General features: G+C 47.6%; 37 non-coding genes across 37 annotated transcripts; all 37 read left to right on the top strand.

Annotated features, from left to right (window-relative positions):
• The first annotated feature begins 1499 nt into the window (after positions 1-1499).
• Trnag-ucc (transfer RNA glycine (anticodon UCC)) lies at positions 1500-1571 on the top strand. The gene has a single exon. It is a non-coding gene; the product is annotated as a tRNA-Gly (tRNA).
• Positions 1572-1674: 103 nt separating this feature from the next.
• On the top strand, positions 1675-1746 carry Trnar-ucg (transfer RNA arginine (anticodon UCG)). The gene has a single exon. It is a non-coding gene; the product is annotated as a tRNA-Arg (tRNA).
• A 1491-nt stretch (positions 1747-3237) lies between these two features.
• On the top strand, positions 3238-3309 carry Trnag-ucc (transfer RNA glycine (anticodon UCC)). Its single transcript has one exon. It is a non-coding gene; the product is annotated as a tRNA-Gly (tRNA).
• Positions 3310-3757: 448 nt separating this feature from the next.
• Trnag-ucc (transfer RNA glycine (anticodon UCC)) lies at positions 3758-3829 on the top strand. Its single transcript has one exon. It is a non-coding gene; the product is annotated as a tRNA-Gly (tRNA).
• Positions 3830-9346: 5517 nt separating this feature from the next.
• Trnag-ucc (transfer RNA glycine (anticodon UCC)) lies at positions 9347-9418 on the top strand. Its single transcript has one exon. It is a non-coding gene; the product is annotated as a tRNA-Gly (tRNA).
• Positions 9419-9519: 101 nt separating this feature from the next.
• Positions 9520-9591, top strand: Trnag-ucc (transfer RNA glycine (anticodon UCC)). Its single transcript has one exon. It is a non-coding gene; the product is annotated as a tRNA-Gly (tRNA).
• Positions 9592-9689: 98 nt separating this feature from the next.
• Positions 9690-9761, top strand: Trnag-ucc (transfer RNA glycine (anticodon UCC)). The gene has a single exon. It is a non-coding gene; the product is annotated as a tRNA-Gly (tRNA).
• Positions 9762-9859: 98 nt separating this feature from the next.
• On the top strand, positions 9860-9931 carry Trnag-ucc (transfer RNA glycine (anticodon UCC)). Its single transcript has one exon. It is a non-coding gene; the product is annotated as a tRNA-Gly (tRNA).
• Positions 9932-10205: 274 nt separating this feature from the next.
• Trnag-ucc (transfer RNA glycine (anticodon UCC)) lies at positions 10206-10277 on the top strand. Its single transcript has one exon. It is a non-coding gene; the product is annotated as a tRNA-Gly (tRNA).
• A 101-nt stretch (positions 10278-10378) lies between these two features.
• Trnag-ucc (transfer RNA glycine (anticodon UCC)) lies at positions 10379-10450 on the top strand. The gene has a single exon. It is a non-coding gene; the product is annotated as a tRNA-Gly (tRNA).
• A 101-nt stretch (positions 10451-10551) lies between these two features.
• On the top strand, positions 10552-10623 carry Trnag-ucc (transfer RNA glycine (anticodon UCC)). The gene has a single exon. It is a non-coding gene; the product is annotated as a tRNA-Gly (tRNA).
• Positions 10624-10721: 98 nt separating this feature from the next.
• On the top strand, positions 10722-10793 carry Trnag-ucc (transfer RNA glycine (anticodon UCC)). The gene has a single exon. It is a non-coding gene; the product is annotated as a tRNA-Gly (tRNA).
• A 101-nt stretch (positions 10794-10894) lies between these two features.
• On the top strand, positions 10895-10966 carry Trnag-ucc (transfer RNA glycine (anticodon UCC)). Its single transcript has one exon. It is a non-coding gene; the product is annotated as a tRNA-Gly (tRNA).
• Positions 10967-11067: 101 nt separating this feature from the next.
• On the top strand, positions 11068-11139 carry Trnag-ucc (transfer RNA glycine (anticodon UCC)). Its single transcript has one exon. It is a non-coding gene; the product is annotated as a tRNA-Gly (tRNA).
• Positions 11140-11413: 274 nt separating this feature from the next.
• On the top strand, positions 11414-11485 carry Trnag-ucc (transfer RNA glycine (anticodon UCC)). Its single transcript has one exon. It is a non-coding gene; the product is annotated as a tRNA-Gly (tRNA).
• A 101-nt stretch (positions 11486-11586) lies between these two features.
• Positions 11587-11658, top strand: Trnag-ucc (transfer RNA glycine (anticodon UCC)). Its single transcript has one exon. It is a non-coding gene; the product is annotated as a tRNA-Gly (tRNA).
• Positions 11659-11756: 98 nt separating this feature from the next.
• Trnag-ucc (transfer RNA glycine (anticodon UCC)) lies at positions 11757-11828 on the top strand. The gene has a single exon. It is a non-coding gene; the product is annotated as a tRNA-Gly (tRNA).
• Positions 11829-11929: 101 nt separating this feature from the next.
• On the top strand, positions 11930-12001 carry Trnag-ucc (transfer RNA glycine (anticodon UCC)). Its single transcript has one exon. It is a non-coding gene; the product is annotated as a tRNA-Gly (tRNA).
• A 101-nt stretch (positions 12002-12102) lies between these two features.
• Trnag-ucc (transfer RNA glycine (anticodon UCC)) lies at positions 12103-12174 on the top strand. The gene has a single exon. It is a non-coding gene; the product is annotated as a tRNA-Gly (tRNA).
• Positions 12175-12621: 447 nt separating this feature from the next.
• Positions 12622-12693, top strand: Trnag-ucc (transfer RNA glycine (anticodon UCC)). Its single transcript has one exon. It is a non-coding gene; the product is annotated as a tRNA-Gly (tRNA).
• A 271-nt stretch (positions 12694-12964) lies between these two features.
• On the top strand, positions 12965-13036 carry Trnag-ucc (transfer RNA glycine (anticodon UCC)). The gene has a single exon. It is a non-coding gene; the product is annotated as a tRNA-Gly (tRNA).
• A 101-nt stretch (positions 13037-13137) lies between these two features.
• Trnag-ucc (transfer RNA glycine (anticodon UCC)) lies at positions 13138-13209 on the top strand. The gene has a single exon. It is a non-coding gene; the product is annotated as a tRNA-Gly (tRNA).
• Positions 13210-13310: 101 nt separating this feature from the next.
• Trnag-ucc (transfer RNA glycine (anticodon UCC)) lies at positions 13311-13382 on the top strand. Its single transcript has one exon. It is a non-coding gene; the product is annotated as a tRNA-Gly (tRNA).
• A 447-nt stretch (positions 13383-13829) lies between these two features.
• Trnag-ucc (transfer RNA glycine (anticodon UCC)) lies at positions 13830-13901 on the top strand. Its single transcript has one exon. It is a non-coding gene; the product is annotated as a tRNA-Gly (tRNA).
• Positions 13902-14175: 274 nt separating this feature from the next.
• Positions 14176-14247, top strand: Trnag-ucc (transfer RNA glycine (anticodon UCC)). The gene has a single exon. It is a non-coding gene; the product is annotated as a tRNA-Gly (tRNA).
• Positions 14248-14348: 101 nt separating this feature from the next.
• Positions 14349-14420, top strand: Trnag-ucc (transfer RNA glycine (anticodon UCC)). The gene has a single exon. It is a non-coding gene; the product is annotated as a tRNA-Gly (tRNA).
• A 101-nt stretch (positions 14421-14521) lies between these two features.
• Trnag-ucc (transfer RNA glycine (anticodon UCC)) lies at positions 14522-14593 on the top strand. Its single transcript has one exon. It is a non-coding gene; the product is annotated as a tRNA-Gly (tRNA).
• A 101-nt stretch (positions 14594-14694) lies between these two features.
• Trnag-ucc (transfer RNA glycine (anticodon UCC)) lies at positions 14695-14766 on the top strand. Its single transcript has one exon. It is a non-coding gene; the product is annotated as a tRNA-Gly (tRNA).
• A 101-nt stretch (positions 14767-14867) lies between these two features.
• Trnag-ucc (transfer RNA glycine (anticodon UCC)) lies at positions 14868-14939 on the top strand. The gene has a single exon. It is a non-coding gene; the product is annotated as a tRNA-Gly (tRNA).
• Positions 14940-15040: 101 nt separating this feature from the next.
• On the top strand, positions 15041-15112 carry Trnag-ucc (transfer RNA glycine (anticodon UCC)). The gene has a single exon. It is a non-coding gene; the product is annotated as a tRNA-Gly (tRNA).
• Positions 15113-15213: 101 nt separating this feature from the next.
• Positions 15214-15285, top strand: Trnag-ucc (transfer RNA glycine (anticodon UCC)). Its single transcript has one exon. It is a non-coding gene; the product is annotated as a tRNA-Gly (tRNA).
• A 101-nt stretch (positions 15286-15386) lies between these two features.
• Positions 15387-15458, top strand: Trnag-ucc (transfer RNA glycine (anticodon UCC)). The gene has a single exon. It is a non-coding gene; the product is annotated as a tRNA-Gly (tRNA).
• A 101-nt stretch (positions 15459-15559) lies between these two features.
• Positions 15560-15631, top strand: Trnag-ucc (transfer RNA glycine (anticodon UCC)). Its single transcript has one exon. It is a non-coding gene; the product is annotated as a tRNA-Gly (tRNA).
• A 101-nt stretch (positions 15632-15732) lies between these two features.
• Positions 15733-15804, top strand: Trnag-ucc (transfer RNA glycine (anticodon UCC)). The gene has a single exon. It is a non-coding gene; the product is annotated as a tRNA-Gly (tRNA).
• Positions 15805-15905: 101 nt separating this feature from the next.
• Trnag-ucc (transfer RNA glycine (anticodon UCC)) lies at positions 15906-15977 on the top strand. The gene has a single exon. It is a non-coding gene; the product is annotated as a tRNA-Gly (tRNA).
• A 101-nt stretch (positions 15978-16078) lies between these two features.
• On the top strand, positions 16079-16150 carry Trnag-ucc (transfer RNA glycine (anticodon UCC)). The gene has a single exon. It is a non-coding gene; the product is annotated as a tRNA-Gly (tRNA).
• A 101-nt stretch (positions 16151-16251) lies between these two features.
• On the top strand, positions 16252-16323 carry Trnag-ucc (transfer RNA glycine (anticodon UCC)). Its single transcript has one exon. It is a non-coding gene; the product is annotated as a tRNA-Gly (tRNA).
• Positions 16324-20877: the final 4554 nt, after the last annotated feature.

Raw genomic sequence — 20877 nt, forward strand, 5'->3', positions numbered from 1 at the left:
TTAGCTTTCGCTGACGATATTGCAGTTACCTGCTCAAATTCAGGAGAGATAAAGATAACGCTCGCTATCTTCGAGGCCTTCTGTCAAGCATCCGGAGCTGCGGTAAACATCGCCAAGTCGAAATGCGCTTTTGTCGGAGAATGGGAGAGTGCGCCAGATAGATTTATGGGCTTCGAATGTTCAACGGAACTGGGCAAATACCTGGGTGTTAAACTGGACCCGCACACGACTGATGAAGAGAAATGGAACAACAAGGTGAACGCGCTGCAGGGAAAACTGCAGCCGTACAGAGGGAGGGAATTGTCACTCCTGCATCGCAGCTACATCTGCAATACTGTCCTTCTTCCAGCCATCCTTTATTCGGCTCAAGCAACCTGCATTGATGCAACAACTACGCAGAGATTCCACCGAATCTGCGCCACTTATGTGTGGAATTCAAAGTTTGAGCGAATGCGACGGACGAAAACTTACTGGCCCATTCAATCTGGTGGTTTGGGTTTGATCAACCTGGAACTAAAAATCACGGTTCAGTTTTTCATTTACTTCAGAGACCAAAAGACACCAGAGCTACGAGCTGCTATGCAAACTTTGGGATCGCGATACCTTCAGCAGTGGATGGTCACCACCCAGGCATATGCAACAGAAGCTTCCGCGCTAAAATTCTATAAGAGCATAAGGCAGAGCATTAAGTTCCTGTTGGAGCGATTCTCGTGGGACTATCTGGCCTCTGTGAACAGGAAGACACTGTATTGGGACACGGTGTCCAACGTGTTTCCACCGCCACTCTACCGTCAACCTTTCACGCACTTGATGCAACAAGATGTCCTGAAACGTATCAGGCATCTTCCTGTGCCAACAGCAACGAAGGACTTCTTCGTCAGGTTCCATATAGAGGTACTGCCTACTAAACAGTGGATGGAAGCAAAGGGTTTCTTCATGCCACGGGAAGCAAACTGCGATCTGTGCGGCCAAGCAGAAACCCTCAGGCACATTTTCTACGATTGCAAAAACGCGATACTTTTCTGGAGTGATCTGCGAGCGTCTCTGCAAGTCCACGAGGAAATTACATATGAATTGCTGAAGTTCCTCAACTGCTCGAACAAAGAGCACGTCGAAGTGCAATGTGTTATACTAATGGCCGGGCTACATGCTTTATGGAAGTCGAGGACGGCGCGGGTAGAGTGTCATGCAGGGGTGCAGTCGCCGGTTATCTACCTGAAAGCGAAGCTTTGCTGGACGCTCTCACTAATAGGGAAGGAGAGGCTTCGTGATGAACGAAAATGGGAAGAACTTCAGCCTATAATTAGGCAGCTCCAGCCAAAAACATTCGGATGTTGGATGAAGAACAGTGTAATGCCGGGGAAAAAGAGAAAATAAGCACCAGGGCGGCAGAGCCACCGTCAACAGTCGACAGCACAATGTGTTCTTTTTACTAGAAATACACACAGGTCGTGTTTTATAAATTTTATGAAAATAAAACAAAATGACAAAAAAAAAAGGCGTCGGTGGTATAGTGGCTAGCATAGCTGCCTTCCAAGCAGTTGACCCGGGTTCGATTCCCGGCCGACGCACGGTTCACTCCTTTCATGTATTATTCGCTATCTAGGAAATTAAATTCTGTGTGGATTAAGATGCCCGAAAGGAGAACGGGAAGTGTTTTTGCTCGCTGGTCGGGCGTCGGTGGTATAGTGGCTAGCATAGCTGCCTTCGAAGCAGTTGACCCGGGTTCGATTCCCGGCCGACGCACGGTTCACCCCTTTCATGTATTATTCGCTATCTAGGAAATTAAATTCTGTGTGGATTATAATGCCCGAAAGGAGAACGGGAAGTGTTTTTGCTCGCTGGTCGCGACGGTGGTATAGTGGCTAGCATAGCTGCCTTCCAAGCAGTTGACCCGGGTTCGATTCCCGGACAACGCACGGTTCACTCCTTTCATGTATTATTCGCTATCTAGGAAATTAAATTCTGTGTGGATTATGATGCCCGAAAAGAGAACGGGAAGTGTTTTTGCTCGACGGTCGGCGTCGGTGGTATAGTGGCTGGCATAGCTGCCTTCCAAGCAGTTGACCCGGGTTCGATTCCCGGCCGACGCACGGTTCACTCCTTTCATGTATTATTCGCTATCTAGGAAGTTAAATTCTGTGTGGATTAAGATGCCCGAAAGGAGAACGGGAAGTGTTTTTGCTCGCTGGTCGGGCGTCGGTGGTATAGTTCTGGTGGTTTGGGTTTGATCAACCTGGAACTAAAAATCACGGTTCAGTTTTTCATTTACTTCAGAGACCAAAAGACACCAGAGCTACGAGCTGCTATGCAAACTTTGGGATCGCGATACCTTCAGCAGTGGATGGTCACCACCCAGGCATATGCAACAGAAGCTTCCGCGCTAAAATTCTATAAGAGCATAAGGCAGAGCATTAAGTTCCTGTTGGAGCGATTCTCGTGGGACTATCTGGCCTCTGTGAACAGGAAGACACTGTATTGGGACACGGTGTCCAACGTGTTTCCACCGCCACTCTACCGTCAACCTTTCACGCACTTGATGCAACAAGATGTCCTGAAACGTATCAGGCATCTTCCTGTGCCAACAGCAACGAAGGACTTCTTCGTCAGGTTCCATATAGAGGTACTGCCTACTAAACAGTGGATGGAAGCAAAGGGTTTCTTCATGCCACGGGAAGCAAACTGCGATCTGTGCGGCCAAGCAGAAACCCTCAAGCACATTTTCTACGATTGCAAAAACGCGATACTTTTCTGGAGTGATCTGCGAGCGTCTCTGCAAGTCCACGAGGAAATTACATATGAATTGCTGAAGTTCCTCAACTGCTCGAACAAAGAGCACGTCGAAGTGCAATGTGTTATACTAATGGCCGGGCTACATGCTTTATGGAAGTCGAGGACGGCGCGGGTAGAGTGTCATGCAGGGGTGCAGTCGCCGGTTATCTACCTGAAAGCAAAGCTTTGCTGGACGCTCTCACTAATAGGGAAGGAGAGGCTTCGTGATGAACGAAAATGGGAAGAACTTCAGCCTATAATTAGGCAGCTCCAGCCAAAAACATTTGGATGTTGGATGAAGAACAGTGTAATGCCGGGGAAAAAGAGAAAATAAGCACCAGGGCGGCAGAGCCACCGTCAACAGTCGACAGCACAATGTGTTCTTTTTACTAGAAATACACACAGGTCGTGTTTTATAAATTTTATGAAAATAAAACAAAATGACAAAAAAAAAAAAAAAAAAAGGCGTCGGTGGTATAGTGGCTAGCATAGCTGCCTTCCAAGCAGTTGACCCGGGTTCGATTCCCGGCCGACGCACGGTTCACCCCTTTCATGTATTATTCGCTATCTAGGAAATTAAATTCTGTGTGGATTATAATGCCCGAAAGGAGAACGGGAAGTGTTTTTGCTCGCTGGTCGCGACGGTGGTATAGTGGCTAGCATAGCTGCCTTCCAAGCAGTTGACCCGGGTTCGATTCCCGGACGACGCACGGTTCACTCCTTTCATGTATTATTCGCTATCTAGGAAATTAAATTCTGTGTGGATTATGATGCCCGAAAAGAGAACGGGAAGTGTTTTTGCTCGACGGTCGGCGTCGGTGGTATAGTGGCTGGCATAGCTGCCTTCCAAGCAGTTGACCCGGGTTCGATTCCCGGCCGACGCACGGTTCGCTCCTTTCATGTATTATTCGCTATCTAGGAAATTAAATTCTGTGTGGATTAAGATGCCCGAAAGGAGAACGGGAAGTGTTTTTGCTCGCTGGTCGCGTCGGTGGTATAGTGGCTAGCATAGCTGCCTTCCAAGCAGTTGACCCGGGTTCGATTCCCGGCCGACGCACGGTTCGCTCCTTTCATGTATTATTCGCTATCTAGGAAATTAAATTCTGTGTGGATTAAGATGCCTGAAAGGAGAACGGGAAGTGTTTTTGCTCGCTGGACGGGCGTCGGTGGTATAGTGGCTAGCATAGCTGGTTTCTGCTTCCGGCGCTCGATGAGTACGGACGCGGGAATCATGAGCTCCCGAGGGGAGGTTTCTACGGCTAGGACTAGCCTGGTTCAGGATACGAAGAGCGAAGTTCACGACTATCAGGTGATTTTCCAGTCTTTCCGACAGCTGAATTTTCTGAAAATACGGTGATATTTCACGGGGACGTGACCGGAAGGCCATATCGCAGAGAAGACTTCAAAGCCGTGTTAAAGGACAGTGTGAGTGGCGGTGACATCTTATCATTTGATGCCTACCAGATGAATCACGTCTGGATACTGACAACACGAGACGCGGCAGCGAAAGAAAAGCTGGTCAAGCTCAAGGAATGCACCGTAAAGGGTAAGCGCTGCCTGATATTCGACGCTTTGCAAAGGGTCGTCACCGTGCGGATTCACTGGTTGCCTTACCACATCCCAGATGAGGCTGTGAAGAGCGCGTTCAGTCTGTACGGTGAACCCGCTAAAGTAAAACGAGACACCTTCAGTGACGATTTTTTCAAAGAAGTCGAAACGACGACACGGAATTTCAAGTTAACACTGAAGGAAGGAGTGACGCCAGAAAGTATTCCACATATGCTCAAGGTTTATTCGCACAACGTCCTTGTGTCCATACCAGGGAGACCGCCTCTATGCCTTAGGTGCAGGCGTGTTGGGCACGTGCGTCAACAATGCAAAGTACCTAAATGTAAGGAATGTCGCAGATTCGGGCACGAAAGCGATAACTGCTTCAAGACATACGCGGATAGAACCAGAAATGCAGCTATGCAGGCGAACGAAGAGTACATCATGGACGACCTTGAGACAAGGGAAACGTTAGAAGACAACAATGCGGAGGCGAATAATCTTGCAGGAAAGGAAAGGAAGTCTCATGACAGCAGTACCGAGAATGGGGGTGATATAGAAGCGGTAGGAAAGGCAGTTAAGCAAGTGGTTGTACAGTTAACTGGTGAAACAATCGCACAGACGAACATAGAAGTAAATCCCCCCAAGGAATCCAAAGGTGACGAAGGAGAAATGATTAGCGCGTCTGACGCGAACGTGCCGCAAGAGGCAATCGAAGAAACCAGGAGCAGCTTCTCACCAGCCACTACTTCGAGGGAATGGAAGACGGTCACTTCAAAGCGCTGGAAGGCGTTCAAACCAACTATACCGTACGACCCACGTGACCGGGGGCTATCTCAATGATTCGCAATCTGAATGAAGCTTCGTGTCGCCACGTTTAATGTCAACAGCCTGGTGTCGGATAAACGGAAACTTGGCCTTCTTCATATTCTCTGCAGTAGATGTATCGATATTTGTTTGGTACAAGAAACAAAGATTACTACCACGAAAGATGAGGAGGAACTGAGGAGGATATTTAAACGAAATTTCCAAGTTTTCCACTCCAACGCACAAAAGGGCAGTGGTGGCACGGCAGTCTTCGTTAGGAGAAGAAGCGGAGTGAGAATTGTCCCTGACATTGCCCACGATCTTGAAGGAAGGATTAGTGCAGTGGATTGTCTTATCGGCAATGAGCTGCTAAGAGTTGTAGCGCTCTATGCCCCGAACATCGTTACGGAGCGCAAGGAGTTTTTCCGGTACTTAAGGGATTTTCTGGAGACGCCGGCTAGTGTCATTCTGGGAGGTGACTTTAATTGTGTTCTGACAGCAGGTGATCGGACGGGAAGAACTCGGTTTTCTGACACCAGTACAAAAGAGCTTCGTTCCTTAGTAGAAGATAACAATCTGAGGGATGTGGCAGGACGAAATGAAGACAATGCCATTCGATTTACGCACTGGCAAGGGTCAGCACATTCAAGGCTCGATAGAATCTACGTATCAGAGGAGCTCTGCACGGAGGATTACACTGTGAACCCAGTAAGCCTTTCGGATCACGGTTTTGTGCAAGTGTGTGTGTTAGTGGGGAAAGATAGGAGAGCGAGGAGTGGGAGGAAGCTACCGTGGAAGCTGAATGACAGTATACTGCAGGACGAACTGTTTGATGAAAAAGTTCAGGAATTGCTGGGAAAGATGTTAGCAGAAGGGAAAACGAACGCGTGTGACTGGGAAGAGTTTAAGGCTAATATCCGACTTATGGCTGTGGAGTACTGTGAAAGTAAGAACGCGCAAAGGAAAGCCCAAGAATTCGCAGCGATGGCAACGCTACGGCAGTTAATCACCTTGGAAGAAAGCTGTCCCGGGGGGTATAAAGAAGACATTAGAGAATGCAAGAAGACAGTGCACAAGATACAAAGGTTAAGGCTACAAGGAGCTATGGTGCGAAGCCGGGTCACACTTGTCGAAAAGGATGAGGAACCATCAAAGGTATACTTAGCATTGGAAAAGAAACGACAGAAGCAGAAGAACATCAGTAGCGTTAAATGCGGGGTGAAGATCTTAACAGATCCAATCGAAATTGAGCAGCATTTTGTGGCGGAATATGAAGAGCTTTTCAAGCAGCAACACACGGCTGGGAGAAACATGGACGTATTCCTACGGGGAATGCCACGACTGCAGGAAGAGGCGAAGGAGCAACTTGACAGGCCAATATCTACGGCGGAAGTCGAGACGGCCATCAAGAAATTAGCGGGAAATAAGGCTCCTGGTCCTGATGGTATCGGAACGGCGTTCTATAAAAAATATAGCCAGTTGTTATCGGAGATCCTTGTAGGTGTATATGCGGACATACACAGTCGACATCTGCTACCCCCCACCATGAGACAAGCAATAACAGTCCTCATTCCCAAGACGAATAGCACAACGGCTCCGGAAGTAAGTCAGTTTCGACCGATAAGTCTACTCTCGACGGACTATAAGATCCTTGCGAAGATCCTGGCAGCACGACTAGACCGAGCGTTTAGGGAGATAATAGGCGCACACCAAGTGTACGGATTGAAGGGACGCAGAATCACGACGCAGTTACATCACATGAGAGTGATATGCGAAAAAGCGGCCACAAGCGGTATTCCACTGGCAGTCCTGCAGCTAGATCTCAGTCGTGCTTTCGACAGAGTGTGTCACGAATTCCTACTCCGGCTCTTACAGTGGTGTGAGATAGGAAATTATATGATAAAATGGATCGAAACGTGTTACCGGGATCTGACGACGAGCCTGATTATAAACGGAAGGACTACGAAACCCATACCAGTGAAACGGTCAGTGCGACAGGGATGCCCCCTATCACCTATACTTTTTGCACTTTACCTAGAACCACTCTGCCGGAAAATTATTGCTAACACCGATATACCGGGACTACGATTTGACACCGCCGAACTGAAACTTCTCGCCTACGCAGATGACGTCGCTTTGGTCTCCTCTTCCAAGGAAGGCATCAGTGAAGCTGCGGAGGAAGTGAGTCGATATTGTGAAGTGTCAGGTGCCCTAGTAAACTGGAAGAAGACCAAAGGGGCTTGGTTAGGGCACTGGCCGGAAACTCCAGCACAGTTCGTCGGAGCACCTTGGACTAGGCAACTTGGGAAATATCTCGGAGTGAACTTCTCGCAAGAATGTTATGCAAGAGATGAATGGGATATAAGACTTAAGCAGCTAAAAGGATCGCTAGCAGCGTGGTCTGGAAGATACTTGTCTATCTTAAACAGGAGCTTTATTTGCAACACTTCTTTGTACCCAGCAATACTGTATTACGCACAGGCTAGAGTCTGCGATGGAGGCACGGCACACCGTATTCACAGGATATTCGCAACCTTCATCTGGAGATCCCCGATGGAAAGAATGCGACGCACCAACCTGTTTCATTCGAAGCTACGTGGTGGCTTCCAGACGGTCAACATAGCAGTGAAACTTGTGGTTCAGCGCTTCCTGTTTTTCCGGGGCGAGATGAACGGGATCCTACGAGAAGCCATGCAGACGATGGGTTCGGCATACCTAGCACCATGGATGGCCACTTCAAGAGGTGGATTCAAGAAGCACCCCGCCCTAAAGTTTTACAAGGACTTGGCCGAGGCTGTGCAGTTCATGTGTGATAGGTTCGCTTGGGAGTACTTGATAAACGTGAAACGGAAAAAGCTATACTGGGACGTCATCGACCTACTGTTTCCTTCTCCGATATACAGAAGCGTGTTCCCCAGCAGGGAAAAATCGGATGTGTTCAAAAAGTTACTCCGTATGCCAGTGGCTCCATGGATCAAAGACTGTTTTCTGCAATTCCACACGGAGACATTGCCAGTTAAGACATGGATGCACATGAAGGGTTTTGAGATACCCTGGTCCCTCAAATGCGACAGCTGCTTTTGTGAAGAAGAAACCCTGAGACACGTATTTGTGGACTGCCGGGACGCCATACAGTTCTGGGCAGAAGCGCGCATTATAGCTGGCATAGGAACCACAGTGGAGTGGGAGGCAATGAAGTTCCTCGACTTTAGTGACATCCTTCACACAGATATCTGGGAAGTGATAGTGGTGGTTGGAATTTACTCCCTATGGACACACAGGCAAGACTTTGTTAGTTGTAAGGAAAACGTACGAACTCCGTTGTCCTGTTTCTTTAGTGCCATGCAATGGACATTGGAGTTGGTTGCAGCGTCAGATCGATACCAAATGGACGGCCTCGATGGGCTAAAAACCCGACTCAAAAGAAGAAGAGAAAAGTACAAGGAATGGGCCTGTTTGAAGAGGTCCGGAAATAACATTAACGTGAATTCGTGCAAAGAGAAAACGAATGACTAACGAGTGCTTGGTGCGGGAATGTGTATGCATGCTGCTGAACCATGTGTTTTGTGACTCCACTTAGGATTGTTGTTTAGGTAGAGAGGGCCCTCAAGTAGCTTGGAGTTTTGGCGGGAAGTGCAATGAGCCTTTTTGTTGATACATTGTTGAGGCGTGAATGTCCTGTTAGCCATGTGGAAGTACGCATGGCAAAAAAAAAAAGAGAGATACTGTGTGTGACGTGAACGTTTTTTTCGAACGTCGAATGTTTTAAAATAAAAAAAAAAAAAAAAAAAAAGTGGCTAGCATAGCTGCCTTCCAAGCAGTTGACCCGGGTTCGATTCCCGGCCGACGCACGGTTCACTCCTTTCATGTATTATTCGCTATCTAGTGGCTAGCATAGCTGCCTTCCAAGCAGCTGACCCGGGTTCGATTCCCGGCCGACGCACGGTTCACCCCTTTCATGTATTATTCGCTATCTAGGAAATTAAATTCTGTGTGGATTATAATGCCCGAAAGGAGAACGGGAAGTGTTTTTGCTCGCTGGTCGCGACGGTGGTATAGTGGCTAGCATAGCTGCCTTCCAAGCAGTTGACCCGGGTTCGATTCCCGGACGACGCACGGTTCACTCCTTTCATGTATTATTCGCTATCTAGGAAATTAAATTCTGTGTGGATTATGATGCCCGAAAGGAGAACGGGAAGTGTTTTTGCTCGCTGGACGGGCGTCGGTGGTATAGTGGCTAGCATAGCTGCCTTCCAAGCAGTTGACCCGGGTTCGATTCCCGGCCGACGCACGGTTCACTCCTTTCATGTATTATTCGCTATCTAGGAAATTAAATTCTGTGTGGATTAAGATGCCCGAAAGGAGAACGGGAACTGTTTTTGCACGTTGGTCGCGTCGGTGGTATAGTGGCTAGCATAGCTGCTTTCCAAGCAGTTGACCCGGGTTCGATTCCCGGCCGACGCACGGTTCACTCCTTTCATGTATTCGCTATCTAGGAAATTAAATTCTGTGTGGATTAAGATGCCCGAAAGGAGAACGGGAACTGTTTTTGCTCGCTGGTCGCGTCGGTGGTATAGTGGCTAGCATAGCTGCCTTCCAAGCAGTTGACCCGGGTTCGATTCCCGGCCGACGCACGGTTCACTCCTTTCATGTATTCGCTATCTAGGAAATTAAATTCTGTGTGGATTAAGATGCCCGAAAGGAGAACGGGAACTGTTTTTGCACGTTGGTCGCGTCGGTGGTATAGTGGCTAGCATAGCTGCCTTCCAAGCAGTTGACCCGGGTTCGATTCCCGGCCGACGCACGGTTCATTCCTTTCATGTATTATTCGCTATCTAGGAAATTAAATTCTGTGTGGATTAAGATGCCCGAAAGGAGAACGGGAACTGTTTTTGCTCGCTGGTCACGTTGGTGGTATAGTGGCTAGCATAGCTGCCTTCCAAGCAGTTGACCCGGGTTCGATTCCCGGCCGACGCACGGTTCATTCCTTTCATGTATTATTCGCTATCTAGGAAATTAAATTCTGTGTGGATTAAGATGCCCGAAAGGAGAACGGGAACTGTTTTTGCACGTTGGTCGCGTCGGTGGTATAGTGGCTAGCATAGCTGCCTTCCAAGCAGTTGACCCGGGTTCGATTCCCGGCCGACGCACGGTTCATTCCTTTCATGTATTATTCGCTATCTAGGAAATTAAATTCTGTGTGGATTAAGATGCCCGAAAGGAGAACGGGAAGTGTTTTTGCTCGATGGTCGCGTCGGTGGTATAGTGGCTAGCATAGCTGCCTTCCAAGCAGTTAACCCGGGTTCGATTCCCGGCCGACGCACGGTTCACTCCTTTCATGTATTATTCGCTGTCTAGGAAATTAAATTCTGTGTGGATTAAGATGCCCGAAAGGAGAACGGGAACTGTTTTTGCTCGCTGGTCGCGTCGGTGGTATAGTGGCTAGCATAGCTGCGTTCCAAGCAGTTGACCCGGGTTCGATTCCCGGCCGACGCACGGTTCACTCCTTTCATGTATTCGCTATCTAGGAAATTAAATTCTGTGTGGATTAAGATGCCCGAAAGGAGAACGGGAACTGTTTTTGCTCGCTGGTCGCGTCGGTGGTATAGTGGCTAGCATAGCTGCCTTCCAAGCAGTTGACCCGGGTTCGATTCCCGGCCGACGCACGGTTCACTCCTTTCATGTATTATTCGCTATCTAGAAAATTAAATTCTGTGTGGATTAAGATGCCCGAAAGGAGAACGGGAAGTGTTTTTACTCGTTGGTCGCGTCGGTGGTATAGTGGGTAGCATAGCTGCCTTCCAAGCAGTTGACCCGGTTTCGATTCCCGGCCGACGCACGGTTCACTCCTTTCATGTATTATTCGCTATCTAGGAAATTAAATTCTGTGTGGATTAAGATGCCCGAAAGGAGAACGGGAACTGTTTTGGCACGTTGGTCGCGTCGGTGGTATAGTGGCTAGCATAGCTGCCTTCCAAGCAGTTGACCCGGGTTCGATTCCCGGCCGACGCACGGTTCACTCCTTTCATGTATTATTCGCTATCTAGGAAATTAAATTCTGTGTGGATTAAGATGCCCGAAAGGAGAACGGGAACTGTTTTGGCACGTTGGTCGCGTCGGTGGTATAGTGGCTAGCATAGCTGCCTTCCAAGCAATTGATCCGGGTTCGATTCCCGGCCGACGCACGGTTCACTCCTTTCATGTATTATTCGCTATCTAGGAAATTAAATTCTGTGTGGATTAAGATGCCCGAAAGGAGAACGGGAAGTGTTTTTGCTCGATGGTCGCGTCGGTGGTATAGTGGCTAGCATAGCTGCCTTCCAAGCAGTTAACCCGGGTTCGATTCCCGGCCGACGCACGGTTCACTCCTTTCATGTATTATTCGCTGTCTAGGAAATTAAATTCTGTGTGGATTAAGATGCCCGAAAGGAGAACGGGAACTGTTTTTGCTCGCTGGTCGCGTCGGTGGTATAGTGGCTAGCATAGCTGCGTTCCAAGCAGTTGACCCGGGTTCGATTCCCGGCCGACGCACGGTTCACTCCTTTCATGTATTCGCTATCTAGGAAATTAAATTCTGTGTGGATTAAGATGCCCGAAAGGAGAACGGGAACTGTTTTTGCTCGCTGGTCGCGTCGGTGGTATAGTGGCTAGCATAGCTGCCTTCCAAGCAGTTGACCCGGGTTCGATTCCCGGCCGACGCACGGTTCACTCCTTTCATGTATTATTCGCTATCTAGAAAATTAAATTCTGTGTGGATTAAGATGCCCGAAAGGAGAACGGGAAGTGTTTTTACTCGTTGGTCGCGTCGGTGGTATAGTGGGTAGCATAGCTGCCTTCCAAGCAGTTGACCCGGTTTCGATTCCCGGCCGACGCACGGTTCACTCCTTTCATGTATTATTCGCTATCTAGGAAATTAAATTCTGTGTGGATTAAGATGCCCGAAAGGAGAACGGGAACTGTTTTGGCACGTTGGTCGCGTCGGTGGTATAGTGGCTAGCATAGCTGCCTTCCAAGCAGTTGACCCGGGTTCGATTCCCGGCCGACGCACGGTTCACTCCTTTCATGTATTATTCGCTATCTAGGAAATTAAATTCTGTGTGGATTAAGATGCCCGAAAGGAGAACGGGAACTGTTTTGGCACGTTGGTCGCGTCGGTGGTATAGTGGCTAGCATAGCTGCCTTCCAAGCAATTGATCCGGGTTCGATTCCCGGCCGACGCACGGTTCACTCCTTTCATGTATTATTCGCTATCTAGGAAATTAAATTCTGTGTGGATTAAGATGCCCGAAAGGAGAACGGGAACTGTTTTGGCACGTTGGTCGCGTCGGTGGTATAGTGGCTAGCATAGCTGCCTTCCAAGCAATTGATCCGGGTTCGATTCCCGGCCGACGCACGGTTCACTCCTTTCATGTATTATTCGCTATCTAGGAAATTAAATTCTGTGTGGATTAAGATGCCCGAAAGGAGAACGGGAACTGTTTTGGCACGTTGGTCGCGTCGGTGGTATAGTGGCTAGCATAGCTGCCTTCCAAGCAGTTGACCCGGGTTCGATTCCCGGCCGACGCACGGTTCACTCCTTTCATGTATTATTCGCTATCTAGGAAATTAAATTCTGTGTGGATTAAGATGCCCGAAAGGAGAACGGGAACTGTTTTGGCACGTTGGTCGCGTCGGTGGTATAGTGGCTAGCATAGCTGCCTTCCAAGCAATTGATCCGGGTTCGATTCCCGGCCGACGCACGGTTCACTCCTTTCATGTATTCGCTATCTAGGAAATTAAATTCTGTGTGGATTAAGATGCCCGAAAGGAGAACGGGAACTGTTTTTGCTCGCTGGTCGCGTCGGTGGTATAGTGGCTAGCATAGCTGCCTTCCAAGCAGTTGACCCGGGTTCGATTCCCGGCCGACGCACGGTTCACTCCTTTCATGTATTATTCGCTATCTAGAAAATTAAATTCTGTGTGGATTAAGATGCCCGAAAGGAGAACGGGAAGTGTTTTTACTCGTTGGTCGCGTCGGTGGTATAGTGGGTAGCATAGCTGCCTTCCAAGCAGTTGACCCGGTTTCGATTCCCGGCCGACGCACGGTTCACTCCTTTCATGTATTATTCGCTATCTAGGAAATTAAATTCTGTGTGGATTAAGATGCCCGAAAGGAGAACGGGAACTGTTTTGGCACGTTGGTCGCGTCGGTGGTATAGTGGCTAGCATAGCTGCCTTCCAAGCAGTTGACCCGGGTTCGATTCCCGGCCGACGCACGGTTCACTCCTTTCATGTATTATTCGCTATCTAGGAAATTAAATTCTGTGTGGATTAAGATGCCCGAAAGGAGAACGGGAACTGTTTTGGCACGTTGGTCGCGTCGGTGGTATAGTGGCTAGCATAGCTGCCTTCCAAGCAATTGATCCGGGTTCGATTCCCGGCCGACGCACGGTTCACTCCTTTCATGTATTATTCGCTATCTAGGAAATTAAATTCTGTGTGGATTAAGATGCCCGAAAGGAGAACGGGAACTGTTTTGGCACGTTGGTCGCGTCGGTGGTATAGTGGCTAGCATAGCTGCCTTCCAAGCAATTGATCCGGGTTCGATTCCCGGCCGACGCACGGTTCACTCCTTTCATGTATTATTCGCTATCTAGGAAATTAAATTCTGTGTGGATTAAGATGCCCGAAAGGAGAACGGGAACTGTTTTGGCACGTTGGTCGCGTCGGTGGTATAGTGGCTAGCATAGCTGCCTTCCAAGCAGTTGACCCGGGTTCGATTCCCGGCCGACGCACGGTTCACTCCTTTCATGTATTATTCGCTATCTAGGAAATTAAATTCTGTGTGGATTAAGATGCCCGAAAGGAGAACGGGAACTGTTTTGGCACGTTGGTCGCGTCGGTGGTATAGTGGCTAGCATAGCTGCCTTCCAAGCAATTGATCCGGGTTCGATTCCCGGCCGACGCACGGTTCACTCCTTTCATGTATTATTCGCTATCTAGGAAATTAAATTTTGTGTGGATTAAGATGCCCGAAAGGAGAACGGGAACTGTTTTTGCACGTTGGTCGCGTCGGTGGTATAGTGGATAGCATAGCTGCCTTCCAAGCAGTTGACCCGGGTTCGATTCCCGGCCGACGCACGGTTCACTCCTTTCATGTATTATTCGCTATCTAGGGAATTAAATTCTGTGTGGATTAAGATGCCCGAAAGGAGAACGGGAACTGTTTTTGCACGTTGGTCGCGTCGGTGGTATAGTGGCTAGCATAGCTGCCTTCCAAGCAGTTGACCCGGGTTCGATTCCCGGCCGACGCACGGTTCACTCCTTTCATGTATTATTCGCTATCTAGGAAATTAAATTCTGTGTGGAATAAGATGCCCGAAAGGAGAACGGGAACTGTTTTTGCACGTTGGTCGCGTCGGTGGTATAGTGGCTAGCATAGCTGCCTTCCAAGCAGTTGACCCGGGTTCGATTCCCGGCCGACGCACGGTTCATTCCTTTCATGTATTATTCGCTATCTAGGAAATTAAATTCTGTGTGCATTATGATGCCCGAAAGGAGAACGGGAACTGTTTTTGCTCGCTGGTCGCGTCGGTGGTATAGTGGCTAGCATAGCTGCCTTCCAAGCAGTTGACCCGGGTTCGATTCCCGGCCGACGCACGGTTCATTCCTTTCATGTATTATTCGCTATCTAGGAAATTAAATTCTGTGTGCATTATGATGCCCGAAAGGAGAACGGGAACTGTTTTTGCTCGCTGGTCGCGTCGGTGGTATAGTGGCTAGCATAGCTGCCTTCCAAGCAGTTGACCCGGGTTCGATTCCCGGCCGACGCACGGTTCACTCCTTTCATGTATTATTCGCTATCTAGGAAATTAAATTTTGTGTGGATTAAGATGCCCGAAAGGAGAACGGGAACTGTTTTTGCACGTTGGTCGCGTCGGTGGTATAGTGGATAGCATAGCTGCCTTCCAAGCAGTTGACCCGGGTTCGATTCCCGGCCGACGCACGGTTCACTCCTTTCATGTATTATTCGCTATCTAGGGAATTAAATTCTGTGTGGATTAAGATGCCCGAAAGGAGAACGGGAACTGTTTTTGCACGTTGGTCGCGTCGGTGGTATAGTGGCTAGCATAGCTGCCTTCCAAGCAGTTGACCCGGGTTCGATTCCCGGCCGACGCACGGTTCACTCCTTTCATGTATTATTCGCTATCTAGGAAATTAAATTCTGTGTGGATTAAGATGCCCGAAAGGAGAACGGGAACTGTTTTTGCACGTTGGTCGCGTCGGTGGTATAGTGGCTAGCATAGCTGCCTTCCAAGCAGTTGACCCGGGTTCGATTCCCGGCCGACGCACGGTTCATTCGTTTCATGTATTATTCGCTATCTAGGAAATTAAATTCTGTGTGCATTATGATGCCCGAAAGGAGAACGGGAACTGTTTTTGCTCGCTGGTCGCGTCGGTGGTATAGTGGCTAGCATAGCTGCCTTCCAAGCAGTTGACCCGGGTTCGATTCCCGGCCGACGCACGGTTCATTCCTTTCATGTATTATTCGCTATCTAGGAAATTAAATTCTGTGTGCATTATGATGCCCGAAAGGAGAACGGGAACTGTTTTTGCTCGCTGGTCGCGTCGGTGGTATAGTGGCTAGCATAGCTGCCTTCCAAGCAGTTGACCCGGGTTCGATTCCCGGCCGACGCACGGTTCATTCCTTTCATGTATTATTCGCTATCTAGGAAATTAAATTCTGTGTGCATTATGATGCCCGAAAGGAGAACGGGAACTGTTTTTGCTCGCTGGTCGCGTCGGTGGTATAGTGGCTAGCATAGCTGCCTTCCAAGCAGTTGACCCGGGTTCGATTCCCGGCCGACGCACGGTTCATTCCTTTCATGTATTATTCGCTATCTAGGAAATTAAATTCTGTGTGCATTATGATGCCCGAAAGGAGAACGGGAACTGTTTTTGCTCGCTGGTCGCGTCGGTGGTATAGTGGCTAGCATAGCTGCCTTCCAAGCAGTTGACCCGGGTTCGATTCCCGGCCGACGCACGGTTCATTCCTTTCATGTATTATTCGCTATCTAGGAAATTAAATTCTGTGTGCATTATGATGCCCGAAAGGAGAACGGGAACTGTTTTTGCTCGCTGGTCGCGTCGGTGGTATAGTGGCTAGCATAGCTGCCTTCCAAGCAGTTGACCCGGGTTCGATTCCCGGCCGACGCACGGTTCATTCCTTTCATGTATTATTCGCTATCTAGGAAATTAAATTCTGTGTGCATTATGATGCCCGAAAGGAGAACGGGAACTGTTTTTGCTCGCTGGTCGCGTCGGTGGTATAGGGGATTCTGCTTCCGGTGCTCGATGAGTACGGTCGCAGATGCTTCGAGCTCCGGTGGAGCGAATAGTATGGCTAGGCCTAGCCGGGTGAACGACGGAAAGGAATCTGCTTCGAAGGATACAATGGATTACAAAGTCATCATGCCGGTTGTTCCAACAGGTACCGTAACGCAGGATACTTTATTTCTGCACGCAAACCCAGAAGCGAGACCATATAATGTAAACCATTTTGGTGAAGCGCTGCGGCATGTCGTGAATAAGAAGGATATATCAAACTTTGGCGTGTATCAGTATAATCACGTGTGGGCTATCAGTTTCAACAACGTAGAGGCCAAAGAAAAGTTGTTGGTGCAGAAAGAACTTCAGGTGAAAGGTCAAAGGTGTATCATCATTGAACCGAATAAGAAAGAAATTGAAATTAAAATCCACTGGCTCCCTGGAAACGTGCCCGATGAAGCTGTTGTGACAGGGCTAACTACTTACTGAGATGTGAAGGAAATTCGTCGTGAGAAATGGAGAGATTCCTCCTTTGATGGAATTGACTCAACAACAAGACTGGTTACGGTTCGTCTGAAAGAGAGCATCACCGTTGATCATTTGCCACATCAAATGTACGTGGCGGGGTGCCGAGTGCTGCTAGCTGTGCAAGGGAGGCCACCGATGTGTCTGAGATGCAAACAAATAGGTCACATTCGAAAACAATGCCGCACTCCTTGGTGCAAAGTATGTAGAACCTTTGGGCACGAGGAAGATGAGTGTGTAAAAACGTATGCATCGCGAGTACGTCAGCCTGAGGGAGCCCAGTGCGAGTTGTATGTAGTGGAAGAAGACAAATCGGGGAAGCCGGGGGGTGTGCCCAACAACATGGAAAACAGTTGCTCTCTAGATGAGGAGAGTTCAGCTAATGTAGCAGGAAACATGGTGGGAAAACAGTACAACGACGAAGAAATGAGAGAAATTGATGGTGCGCAGAAGCGTAAAGGGAGCGGCAAGGACAGTAACGCTGAAACTACTGAAAACAACGAAAACCATGGATGGAATCTTGTGAGAGAGAAAAAGCGAAAGGCGAATGGGAGTACTTCGCTAAAGCCACAGGCAGCGTATACGGATTCGTCGCAGTTGGAAGACATGCGCTTCCTGTCCACGTAGTGAATTCACGGATAGCAGCAGTTGAGGTTTCCCACAAGAGGCGTCTAAAATGGAGGCAAGGGTAATTACAGTTGCCACACTAAATGTACGGGGAATAAACTCCCGGAAAAAGCAATACCATCTTAAGCGATACCTAGAAAGATTTTCTGACATCGACGTTCTTGCAGTACAGGAAACTAAAATCAGCACGCAAGAGGGAACAGATATATTGGTGTCGAATTGCTTCAGCAAGCGCTATGACGTGGTTGTAAGTCACGCAGTAGGCCATTCAGCTGGCTGCGTAATACTTCTGAAGAAGTTGGACTGTTTCAAGCCTGTCGCACACATGGTTGATGATCAGGGAAGATTAGCAGTGTTAGACGTTTTGATCCATTATGAACTATGGCGCTTCATAAATGTGTACGCGCCAAACAAAAAACAAGATAGAATAGCGTTCTTTACAATGCTTGGAAGTTATATGAACAATATCTACAAGACCGTATTAATGGGAGATTTCAACTGCACTTTGCGTGAGAGTGACCGCACTAACAACGTAGTTGACAACGACGAGGGACCGAATGCGCTTGAAGGGATTCTCGAACATTATGGCTTGTGTGATGTGGTGGAACAAATCCCAAGGAAACGTGTTGTGTATACTCATTTTCAAAATAAGTCTCATGCAAGGTTGGACCGAATATATGCGACGTCGATTAGTTCTATGCGCGTAGCAGAATACAAAGTATTCCCAGCATATTTCAGCGACCACTGCCTTGTATCAGTAACATTAGGCCATGACAGACGGGAACGGAAACAACGAAATGGATGGGAAACATGGAAGCTAAACGTCACACTCCTTGAAGATAAGAAATTTACAAACTTTATCAAAGACGAGATTGTGGAAATCATGACAGGACAATCCAGCTGGAGCGAAGCATGGGAAGAATTCAAGCTTAAATTACGAGCCTTCGCAATAGAACGAAGCAATACACTCGCCTTCGAGGCAAAACATCGTGAAAAAGAACTAGAGTGCACACTGCAAAAACTAATAGAAATGGAGTCAAGAAATCCTGGGGAATTTTCTGAAGAGATGAGGCGTATAAAATTGGAACTAAGTTTAATAGCAGACTACAAATATGAAGGGGCAAAGGTGAGGTCAAGGTTACAGCAATATCTGCCAGACGAGGCGCCCAGCAAATGCTTCCTACGGAAAGAACAAGAATACGTCAGGATGAAAAGTATTACTGCAATCGAAGAAGAAGGAAAAATAATATCTAGTCAAGAGCAAATAAAATACACATTCGAGAAATATTACGCCCAACTGATAGGAAGAACGATAGATGAGCGAGACTCAGCTGCTCAAGAACGTATACCAACACTTGTTCCGCAGTTATCGACTGATAAGCAAGACATTCTCGAAAGACCGATAACCCTTGATGAAGTTAGACAGGCAATAAGTACACTGAAGAGGAATCGGGCTCCCGGACCGGATGGTATCGGAGCGGACTTTTATATCAAGTATAAAGATTATGTATCTGTGATATTACTGGGAATATACCAAGAAGCGGAAGCAAATGGTGTCTTCCCCCCTTCTTTCAGAAAGTCGCATACAGTACTTATACCGAAGAAAGTGCCCGAAGGAAATGTGCCTAAGGTGACGGACTACAGGCCAATTACGTTGTCGAACGTGGACTATAAGGTGTTTGCAAAAGTACTAGCCTCAAGACTCCAGTGTGTTGTGGGAACACTTGTGGGTGATCATCAGACATGTGCTATTAAAGGAAGGAACATTCAGACGAATATTCACGTTTTACGTACGATTTTGGACATTAGCAGAATTCATGGAGATCAGGTAGCGGTACTGCAAGCAGACTTGGCAAAGGCATTTGACAGAGTTTGCCATTTCTTTTTGTTCACAGTAATGGAAGCAGTGAAATTTGGCCCGGTTTTCATGCATCGTGTCAAACTGTGTTATTTGAATGTCACAACGAAATTAATTGTAAATAATCAGTGTACAAATCCAGTGCCGTTACGTTCCTCCGTACGGCAAGGATGTCCATTGTCTCCACTGTTATTTGACCTCTATCTTGAACCGCTTTGTCAAAGTGTCATACAGAATAGAAGTATTGTTGGCTACAAACTGAATTCCACTGAGGTTAAAGTTTTAGCATATGCCGATGATTTAGTGTTTCTAGCAAGTGATAAGAAAAGTGTTTGTGCTGTTCTAAACGAAATTAACAGGTTTTGTGATATGTCTGGAGCCAAGCTTAACATGGAAAAGTCATTGGGCATATGGGGAGGTCAGTGGGGTTCTACACCATCCAGCTTTGAAGGAATAACGTGGAAAACCGAGCCAACTACGTACCTTGGTGTCCCGCTTGAACACAGCAAAAACACAAATGTCGTGTGGACAGAAAGGGCTACGAAGATACGAAGGCATGTTAATATATGTAAGCAGAGAAGATTGTCAATCTTTCAGCGTGCCGCTACATGTAACTTATTTTTTGTTGGAAAGCTTATATATCTGTTGCATGTGCTCCAATGCTCCCGGAAAAATATTCAAATATTACATCGTATATGTGCAACTTTCATATGGAATTCTACATTTGAGCCTATGCGAAGAGGGAATCTGTTTCGGCCACTTATGGAAGGAGGTCTGAGCTTGAGTCATTTATTTATCAAGCAGCTTGTGATGAGACTGACCTTCTTTAGGGATAGTAAGCACCCACTGCTGATGACTGTACTACAGTGTGTAGGAAATGAGTGGTTACCGACCGTAACTGTTGCTGTTAGAGAGAGAAATATTGCACTTAGTGGTTTTTATCATGAAGTTGTTGAAGCCCTCAGGTTTTTGCTGGCGAGGTTCTCAAGAGAGTATGTCTTTACTGTTTCGAAGAAAAAACTTGCGGCTGATCTGGTCGACACACTTTTCCCTATACCGATGTATAGACAAATACCCGCAGGCTGGCCAGGTGGTGATATTTTAAAGAGAGTTACTAGAATGAGTGTTAGATCTGAAATCAAAACGTTCTTCTTTAAGTTGCATACGAGAACCTTGCCAGTAAAGACATGGCTCGAGAGTAAAGGTATGTTCGTACCTTGGACAACGAACTGTCGATTTTGTAAAGTCCAAGAGACACTGGAGCATGTTTTTCTATATTGTACAGAGGCTCAGTTTTTATGGAGTGACCTTAGTATGTTGCTGGGGAGGAGCCTGAGAATAAATCCTCACACAATGCGTTTTCTGCCAATAACAAGGAAAGACGAGGAGAGATACGATGTGTTATGTATAGTGGCATTGTACTGTCTGTGGAA

Source organism: Ornithodoros turicata, unplaced genomic scaffold (assembly GCF_037126465.1).
Source record: "Ornithodoros turicata isolate Travis unplaced genomic scaffold, ASM3712646v1 Chromosome122, whole genome shotgun sequence".
NCBI lineage: Eukaryota > Metazoa > Arthropoda > Arachnida > Ixodida > Argasidae > Ornithodoros > Ornithodoros turicata.